Source organism: Micropterus salmoides, unplaced genomic scaffold (genome assembly GCF_014851395.1).
Source record: "Micropterus salmoides isolate LMB-PRFRI ecotype aquatic unplaced genomic scaffold, ASM1485139v1 Ms_hic_scaffold_4490, whole genome shotgun sequence".
NCBI lineage: Eukaryota > Metazoa > Chordata > Actinopteri > Centrarchiformes > Centrarchidae > Micropterus > Micropterus salmoides.
Window position 1 is genome coordinate 1 of NW_024043918.1, and position 9,447 is coordinate 9,447.

Genomic DNA, 9,447 nt, shown 5'->3' on the forward strand with positions numbered 1-9,447 from the left:
TGTTACCTGTTCGGCTGGCGCCTCTAGCCCTCTGCCTGTCCTGCCTGTTACCTGTTCGGCTGCGCGCCTGCTACCCTCTGTTATCTGTTCGGCTGGCGCCGCTAGCCTCCGCCTGTCCTGCCTGTTTCTCTTCGGCTGGCGCTGCTGCCCTCCGCCTGTCCTGCCTGTTACCTTTCGGCTGGCGCTGCTAGCCCTCCGCCTGTCCTGCCTGTATCCTGCTCGGCTCCCGCTAGCCCTCCGCTGTCCTGCCTGTTATCTGTTCGGCTGGCGCCGCTAGCCCTCTGCCTGTCCTGCCTGTTACCTGTTCGGCTGCGCCGCTAGCCTCCGCCTGTCCTGCCTGTTTCTCTTCGGCTGGCGCCGCTAGCCCTCCGCCTGTCCTGCCTGTTGTCCTCTTCGGCTGGCGCCGCTAGCCCTCCGCCTGCCTGCCTGTTATCTGTTCGGCTGGCGCCGCTAGCCCTCTGCCTGTCCCTGCCTGTATCCTGCTCGGCTAGCGCCGCTAGTCCTCCGCCTAGCCTGTCCGTCCGCCTGCCTGCCCTACCTACCAAGGACTCAGGGACTATGACTCTCCTGACCTACCTGACCATGAAGGCCAGGGAGTCAGAGGCAGCACGGGCAGCTAGGCTATGGCCTGATAGCCTGGAGGCTAGGCTTTCCCTGGAGTCGTCTTTTGAAGGGAGTCGCCTAGCCATCTTTTCGGGTTCCCGTGGTGGTCATCGGAGGCGACGAGGTCCCATCAGCGACCCGTCGGCAACAAACCTGTACCCTGGCTTGCTAAACGGCTAGCCCGCTCCTGATTCCCGGCCCGCTAGCGCTGCTAGCTCCACATCAGACCTGCCTGATCCCCGGCCTGCTAGCGCAGCTAGCCGCCTGCCTGATCCTGGCCTACTCCTGCTCCAGGTCTCACCGGTCGTCCTACCGACACCTGTTACTGGTCCCTCATCGAAGGTCCGACTGACACCAGTTCCAAGGTCTCCGTCGGTGGCCAGACCGGTTCCCGCTCCCCGTGCCCCGTCGGTGGTCCGACCGGCACCTGCTTCGCCGGTGGCCCAGCTGACTCCTGTTCTCCCGTCGGTGGTCCGACCAACACCAGCTTCGTTGGTGGCCCAGCCGACTCCCATTCCTCGTGCTCCGTCGGTGGTCCGACCAGCACCTGCTTCGCTGGTGGCCCAGCTGACTCCTGTTCCCTCGTCGGTGGTCCGACCGGCACCTGCTTCGCCGGTGGCCCAGCCGACTCCTGTTCTCCCGTCGGTGGTCCGACCAACACCAGCTCCGTTGGTGGCCCAGCCTGTTCCTCGTGTCCTGTCGGCGGACGGACCGGCTTCAGCCCCGCCGGTGGTCCGGCCGACCCCTGCTCCTCGTGTCCTGTTGGCGGATGGACCGGCTTCAGCCCCGCCGGTGGTCCGGCCGACCCCTGCTCCTCGTGTCCTGTCGGCGGATGGACCGGCTTCAGCCCCGCCGGTGGTCCGGCCGACCCCTGCTCCTCGTGTCCTGTCGGCGGATGGACCGGCTTCAGCCCCGCCGGTGTCCGGCCGACTCCAGCTCCTCGTGTCCGGTCATGGTCCCCAGCCCTGCTGTCCAGTCGGTGGTCAGGCCGACTCCAGCTCCTCGTGTCCGGTCCATGGTCCCCAGCCCAGCTGTCCAGTCGGTGGTCAGGCCGACTCCAGCTCCTCGTGTCCGGTCCATGGTCCTCAGCCCAGCTGCTCAGTCGGTGTTCAACCGACTCCAGCTCTCGTGTCCAGTCCATGGTCCTCAGCCCAGCTGTCTCGCCGGTGGTCCTCAGCCCAGCTGTGCCTCCAGAGCACCCAAGCTTTGGGTGCCGACCTCCGGAGAGGTCTTGCCGTCAGCCTCCTGCTCGGCCCCCAGTGGGGTCGCTGCCTCACTGTTGGCCGTCCTGCCAACCCCTTGAACTCTGTGGCCCCCCTGTTCTGCCCGGCCTGTTGAGTCGACCTCCGGCGCGGCCTCCCGAACTCTGTGGCCCCCCGGTTCTGCCCGGCCTCATGGGTCGTCCCACAGGACGCCCACCTGAACTGTTTTGCTCTCCTGGTCTACTCGGTCGGTGAACTGTGTTTACCCCCTGATTTGCCCGGCCTGTCGGGTCATCCCCCGGGACGACCTCCTGAACTCCGTGATCTCTTTGGTCTGCTCGGCCTGTCGGGTCGCCCTCCAGGACGGCCTCCTGAACAGTGTTTTCCCCCTGATTTGCTCGGCCTGTCGGGTCGTCCTCCAGGACGGCCTCCTGAACAGTGTTTTCCCCCTGATTTGCTCGGCCTGTCGGGTCGTCCTCCAGGACGGCCTCCTGAACTGTGTTTTCCCCCTGATTTGCTCGGCCTGTCGGGTCGTCCTCCGGGACGACCTCCTGAACTGTTCTGCCCCTCTGCCCTGCCCTGCATGTTAGGCCAAGTGCCTTACCTGCCCTGTTTCCTGGGCATGATCTGCCTGTTGGGTGGTTCCCCCGGACTGTTTTGTCCCCTTGGCCTGCTTGTGCGATCTCCCGAACTCTGTCGCCCCCTTGCCTTGACCTCTGGCCTTTTCTCCAGACATGTTCGGGCTCTGTTACTTAAATGTTCCCGTCTCAGAGGCAGATCATCACCGGCGCCGTACCTTCCATTCAGCGCAGCGAGACACTGGCATATTGGCACAGTACTCCCGAAAAAAGTGAGAGCGGCTATAGAGAGACAGGGAGACAGCTTCACACAACATGGTGGAAACTCAGGTAAACTCCCACCGCAACGGTACAGTAATGTTTTTATCAGCTTGATGTTGAACTAATCCATGCTCGTTACATGATATGGTACAGTGACTGCATTCAGCCGACGTGCTACATCGTTAGCTCGCCTGCTGCTTTCAGTAACTGTGTATCTTTCACCGGAGGCTCAGCAATGTCAGCACAGCTAAAAGTATTGGATGATAATGAAACGGTTAGTGAGCCGGACTGAATATTCTAACGAGATTGTGTCACACTTTATAACAGTTAGTTAACTAGTGTTAGTGGATGCTCTTCCTCTGTGTTGTATATTATGTGGGTCACGTTTTACAGCGACTGAGAGGTGGAGAAGCTGTGTACCTGAGTATCGGTAAAGGGCAATAAAATCTAAATTGAACGTTACGAAGCAAACAGCGGCAGGTCCGATCTAGTGTAGCGTTAGCTGGCTGCTCGTGGCTGCATCACTAGGGGACAGTAAACAAACCGATCCACATTTGCTTTTTACCGTTACATCATTTCTTGCAGGCTTTGACACTTTGACATAATACCAGTGGTACACAGGAAAGTAACATGGGTGGCGTTAGTTGGTGAAGTAACGTGGAAAGCGATACAACTTTGCACCGGATAACATTAGCAACTGCTCGGTGTTAGCCGGCGAGCTAACGTGACTTTCTCTGTGTTTCTCCAGCTTTACTAATGCTCACTTTGTTCTTGCTCGACATCATCTGAACCTGTTTGGTCTGATGGGCTTCAGCACATAAACCTTTATTGTTGTTTTTGGCCTTACGTGGAGCCCGTGTTTTACTGTGAGCCGGTTATGTTTATGCTGTTAGTGGACTGCATGTCGTTAGCTGCCGTGTTGTCGCTGTAGCGTGAGAGGCTCGGGAGCGCGCACAGGGCTGAATCCGACCCGGTGTCCTCACATTAAAAGCAGAATAGTGGCTGATGCGAGCAACGGAGAAACAGGCGTGTGCTTCATTTCTAATGACTTTTGAGCCCATTGACAATAAGGCAATGAAAATTTGATTTACTAAAATCAAAAACTTACATATGGCCCCTTTAAATTACAGTGAAAATAGCTTCATATTTGAAGCAACGACGGTTTCTTGGTAAGGGCTCGTCCGGGATTTGAACCCGACCTCTCGCACCCTAAGCGAGAATCATACCCCAGACCAACGAGCCACAAAACACCTTTTCTGTTTTGATGAAAGACTCAGATTTCCTCAACGTTAAAGTAAAACAGCTTTATCTATTAAAAGCACCTACGGGTTCATAGCAAGTGCTCCCCCGGTTTTGAACCGAGGACCTCCCATTCCAAGGGCTCGTCCGGTTTGAACCCGGACCTCTCGCACCCAAACGAGAATCATACCCCTAGACCAACGAGCCAGAATCTCCTTTTCTGCGTTGATGAAATAATCAGATTTCATCCAAATGAAATCACTGTAAAACAGCTTTATAATTAAAAGCAATAAAGAAGCTTCTGGGTTCAGAGGGGGGCTCGTCCGGGATTTGAACCGGGACTTCGCGCACCCGAAGCGAGAATCATACCCCTAGACCAACAAGCCACAAACACCTTTTCTGTTTTGATGAAATACTCAGATTTCATCAACATTAAAATAAAGTAGAGCAAGCTTTATCGATTAAAAGCAATAAGAAGCACCTGTTGGTTCATAGCAAGGGCTTCCCCGGGATTTGAACCCGGAACCTATCGCACCCAATGCGAGAATCATAGCCCTAGACACACGAGCCACAAAATGCCTTTTCCGTTTTGATGAAAGACTCAGATTCATCAACATTAAAGGGGTTGTGGAGTTTCCAGCGGCCACTAGCGGTGCGGTTTTAAGATTGCAACCAGGCGTGTGCTCGTACAGTGCTGGCTTTAACTCATGAGCGAGCATAATCCGAAACACAACCGCTTTCATACAGAAATACAGAAACGCCTGCATGCGGGCTGTGGCTTTTCTCCAGACATGTTCGGGCTCTGTTACTTAAATGTTCCCGTCTCAGAGGCAGATCATCACCGGCGCCGTACCTTCCATTCAGCGCAGCGAGACACTGGCATATTGGCACAGTACTCCCGAAAAAGTGAGAGCGGCTATAGAGAGACAGGGAGACGCTTCACACAACATGGTGGAAACTCAGGTAAACTCCCAGCGCAACGGTACAGTAATGTTTTTATCAGCTTGATGTTGAAATCCATGCTCGTTACGATAATGGTACAGTGACTGCATTCAGCCGACGTGCTACATCGTTAGCTCGCCTGCTGCTTTCAGTAACTGTGTATCTTTCACCGGAGGCTCAGCAATGTCAGCACAGCTAAAAGTATTGGATGATAATGAAACGGTTAGTGAGCCGGACTGAATATTCTAACGAGATTGTGTCACACTTTATAACAGTAGTTAACTAGTGTTAGTGGATGCTCTTCCTCTGTGTTGTATATTATGTGGGTCACGTTAGTTACAGCGACTGAGAGGTGGAGAAGCTGTGTACCTGAGTATCGGTAAAGGGCAATAAAATCTAAATTGAACGTTACGAAGCAAACAGCGGCAGGTCCGATCTAGTGTAGCGTTAGCTGGCTGCTCGTGGCTGCATCACTAGGGGACAGTAAACAAACCGATCCACATTTGCTTTTTACCGTTACATCATTTCTTGCAGGCTTTGACACTTTGACATAATACCAGTGGTACACAGGAAAGTAACATGGGTGGCGTTAGTTGGTGAAGTAACGTGGAAAGCGATACAACTTTGCACCGGATAACATTAGCAACTGCTCGGTGTTAGCCGGCGAGCTAACGTGACTTTCTCTGTGTTTCTCCAGCTTTACTAATGCTCACTTTGTTCTTGCTCGACATCATCTGAACCTGTTTGGTCTGATGGGCTTCAGCACATAAACCTTTATTGTTGTTTTGTGGCCTTACGTGGAGCCCGTGTTTTACTGTGAGCCGGTTATGTTTATGCTGTTAGTGGACTGCATGTCGTTAGCTGCCGTGTTGTCGCTGTAGCGTGAGAGGCTCGGGAGCGCGCACAGGGCTGAATCCGACCCGGTGTCCTCACATTAAAAGCAGAATAGTGGCTGATGCGAGCAACAGAAAACAGGCGTGTGCTTCATTTCTAAGTGACTTTTGAGCCCATTGACAATAAGGCAATGAAAATTTGATTTACTAAAATCAAAAACTTACATATGGCCCCTTTAAATTACAGTGAAAATAGCTTCATATTTGAAGCAACGACGGTTTCTTGGTAAGGGCTCGTCCGGGATTTGAACCGGGACCTCTCGCACCCTAAGCGAGAATCATACTCCTAGACCAACGAGCCACAAAACACCTTTTCTGTTTTGATGAAAGACTCAGATTTCCTCAACGTTAAAGTAAACAAGCTTTATCTATTAAAAGCACCTACGGGTTCATAGCAAGTGCTCCCCGGGTTTTGAACCCAGGACCTCCCATTCCAAGGGCTCGTCCGGGATTTGAACCCGGGACCCTCGCACCCAAAGCGAGAATCATACCCCTAGACCAACGAGCCAAAATCTCCTTTTCTGCGTTGATGAAATAATCAGATTTCATCCAAATGAAATACTGGAAAACAAGCTTTATATTAAAAGCAATAAAGAAGCTTCCATGGGTTCAGAGGGGGCTCGTCCGGGATTTGAAACCGGGACTTCGCGCACCCGAAGCGAGAATCATACCCTAGACCAACAAGCCACAAAACACCTTTTCTGTTTTGATGAAATACTCAGATTTCATCAACATTAAAATAAAGTAGAGCAAGCTTTATCGATTAAAAGCAATAAGAAGCACCTGTTGGTTCATAGCAAGGGCTTCCCCGGGATTTGAACCCGGAACCTATCGCACCCAATGCGAGAATCATAGCCCTAGACACACGAGCCACAAAATGCCTTTTCCGTTTTGATGAAAGACTCAGATTTCATCAACATTAAAGGGGCATTGTGGAGTTTCCAGCGGCCACTAGCGGTGCGGTTTTAAGATTGCAACCAGGCGTGTGCTCGTACACGTGCTGGCTTTAACTCATGAGCGAGCATAATCCGAAACACAACCGCTTTCATACAGAAATACAGAAACGCCTGCATGCGGGCTGTGGCTTTTCTCCAGACATGTTCGGGCTCTGTTACTTAAATGTTCCCGTCTCAGAGGCAGATCATCACCGGCGCCGTACCTTCCATTCAGCGCAGCGAGACACTGGCATATTGGCACAGTACTCCCGAAAAAAGTGAGAGCGGCTATAGAGAGACAGGGAGACGCTTCACACAACATGGTGGAAACTCAGGTAAACTCCCAGCGCAACGGTACAGTAATGTTTTTATCAGCTTGATGTTGAACTAATCCATGCTCGTTACATGATAATGGTACAGTGACTGCATTCAGCCGACGTGCTACATCGTTAGCTCGCCTGCTGCTTTCAGTAACTGTGTATCTTTCACCGGAGGCTCAGCAATGTCAGCACAGCTAAAAGTATTGGATGATAATGAAACGGTTAGTGAGCCGGACTGAATATTCTAACGAGATTGTGTCACACTTTATAACAGTTAGTTAACTAGTGTTAGTGGATGCTCTTCCTCTGTGTTGTATATTATGTGGGTCACGTTAGTTACAGCGACTGAGAGGTGGAGAAGCTGTGTACCTGAGTATCGGTAAAGGGCAATAAAATCTAAATTGAACGTTACGAAGCAAACAGCGGCAGGTCCGATCTAGTGTAGCGTTAGCTGGCTGCTCGTGGCTGCATCACTAGGGGACAGTAAACAAACCGATCCACATTTGCTTTTTACCGTTACATCATTTCTTGCAGGCTTTGACACTTTGACATAATACCAGTGGTACACAGGAAAGTAACATGGGTGGCGTTAGTTGGTGAAGTAACGTGGAAAGCGATACAACTTTGCACCGGATAACATTAGCAACTGCTCGGTGTTAGCCGGCGAGCTAACGTGACTTTCTCTGTGTTTCTCCAGCTTTACTAATGCTCACTTTGTTCTTGCTCGACATCATCTGAACCTGTTTGGTCTGATGGGCTTCAGCACATAAACCTTTATTGTTGTTTTGTGGCCTTACGTGGAGCCCGTGTTTCACTGTGAGCCGGTTATGTTTATGCTGTTAGTGGACTGCATGTCGTTAGCTGCCGTGTTGTCGCTGTAGCGTGAGAGGCTCGGGAGCGCGCACAGGGCTGAATCCGACCCGGTGTCCTCACATTAAAAGCAGAATAGTGGCTGATGCGAGCAACGGAGAAAACAGGCGTGTGCTTCATTTCTAAGTGACTTTTGAGCCCATTGACAATAGGCAATGAAAATTTGATTTACTAAAATCAAAAACTTACATATGGCCCCTTTAAATTACAGTGAAAATAGCTTCATATTTGAAGCAACGACGGTTTCTTGGTAAGGGCTCGTCCGGGATTTGAACCCGGGACCTCTCGCACCCTAAGCGAGAATCATACCCTAGACCAACGAGCCACAAAACACCTTTTCTGTTTTGATGAAAGACTCAGATTTCCTCAACGTTAAAGTAAAACAAGCTTTATCTATTAAAAGCACCTACGGTTCATAGCAAGTGCTCCCCGGGTTTTGAACCCGGACCTCCCATTCCAAGGGCTCGTCCGGGATTGAACCCGGGACCTCTCGCACCCAAAGCGAGAATCATACCCCTAGACCAACGAGCCACAAATCTCCTTTTCTGCGTTGATGAAATAATCAGATTTCATCCAAATGAAATCACTGGAAAACAAGCTTTATATATTAAAAGCAATAAAGAAGCTTCTATGGGTTCAAGTGGGCTCGTCCGGGATTTGAACCGGGACTCTCGCACCCGAAGCGAGAATCATACCCCTAGACCAACAAGCCACAAAACACCTTTTCTGTTTTGATGAAATACTCAGATTTCATCAACATTAAAATAAAGTAGAGCAAGCTTTATCGATTAAAAGCAATAAGAAGCACCTGTTGGTTCATAGCAAGGGCTTTGCCGGGATTTGAACCCGGAACCTATCGCACCCAATGCGAGAATCATAGCCCTAGACACACGAGCCACAAAATGCCTTTTCCGTTTTGATGAAAGACTCAGATTTCATCAACATTAAAGGGGCATTGTGGAGTTTCCAGCGGCCACTAGCGGTGCGGTTTTAAGATTGCAACCAGGCGTGTGCTCGTACACGTGCTGGCTTTAACTCATGAGCGAGCATAATCCGAAACACAACCGCTTTCATACAGAAATACAGAAACGCCTGCATGCGGGCTGTGGCTTTTCTCCAGACATGTTCGGGCTCTGTTACTTAAACGTTCCCGTCTCAGAGGCATATCATCACCGGCGCCGTACCTTCCATTCAGCGCAGCGAGACACTGGCATATTGGCACAGTACTCCTGAAAAAAGTGAGAGCGGCTATAGAGAGACAGGGAGACAGCTTCACACAACATGGTGGAAACTCAGGTAAACTCCCAGCGCAACGGTACAGTAATGTTTTTATCAGCTTGATGTTGAACTAATCCATGCTCGTTACATGATAATGGTACAGTGACTGCATTCAGCCGACGTGCTACATCGTTAGCTCGCCTGCTGCTTTCAGTAACTGTGTATCTTTCACCGGAGGCTCAGCAATGTCAGCACAGCTAAAAGTATTGGTGATAATGAAACGGTTAGTGAGCCGGACTGAATATTCTAACGAATTGTGTCACACTTTATAACAGTTAGTTAACTGTGTTAGTGGATGCTCTTCCTCTGTGTTGTATATTATGTGG

General features: G+C 51.2%; 3 non-coding genes across 3 annotated transcripts; all 3 read right to left on the reverse strand.

Annotated features, from left to right (window-relative positions):
- Positions 1-6,155: 6,155 nt before the first annotated feature.
- Positions 6,156-6,226, reverse strand: trnap-ugg. Its single transcript has one exon. It is a non-coding gene; the product is annotated as a tRNA-Pro (tRNA).
- A 1,871-nt stretch (positions 6,227-8,097) lies between these two features.
- Positions 8,098-8,168, reverse strand: trnap-agg. Its single transcript has one exon. It is a non-coding gene; the product is annotated as a tRNA-Pro (tRNA).
- A 135-nt stretch (positions 8,169-8,303) lies between these two features.
- trnap-ugg lies at positions 8,304-8,374 on the reverse strand. Its single transcript has one exon. It is a non-coding gene; the product is annotated as a tRNA-Pro (tRNA).
- Positions 8,375-9,447: the final 1,073 nt, after the last annotated feature.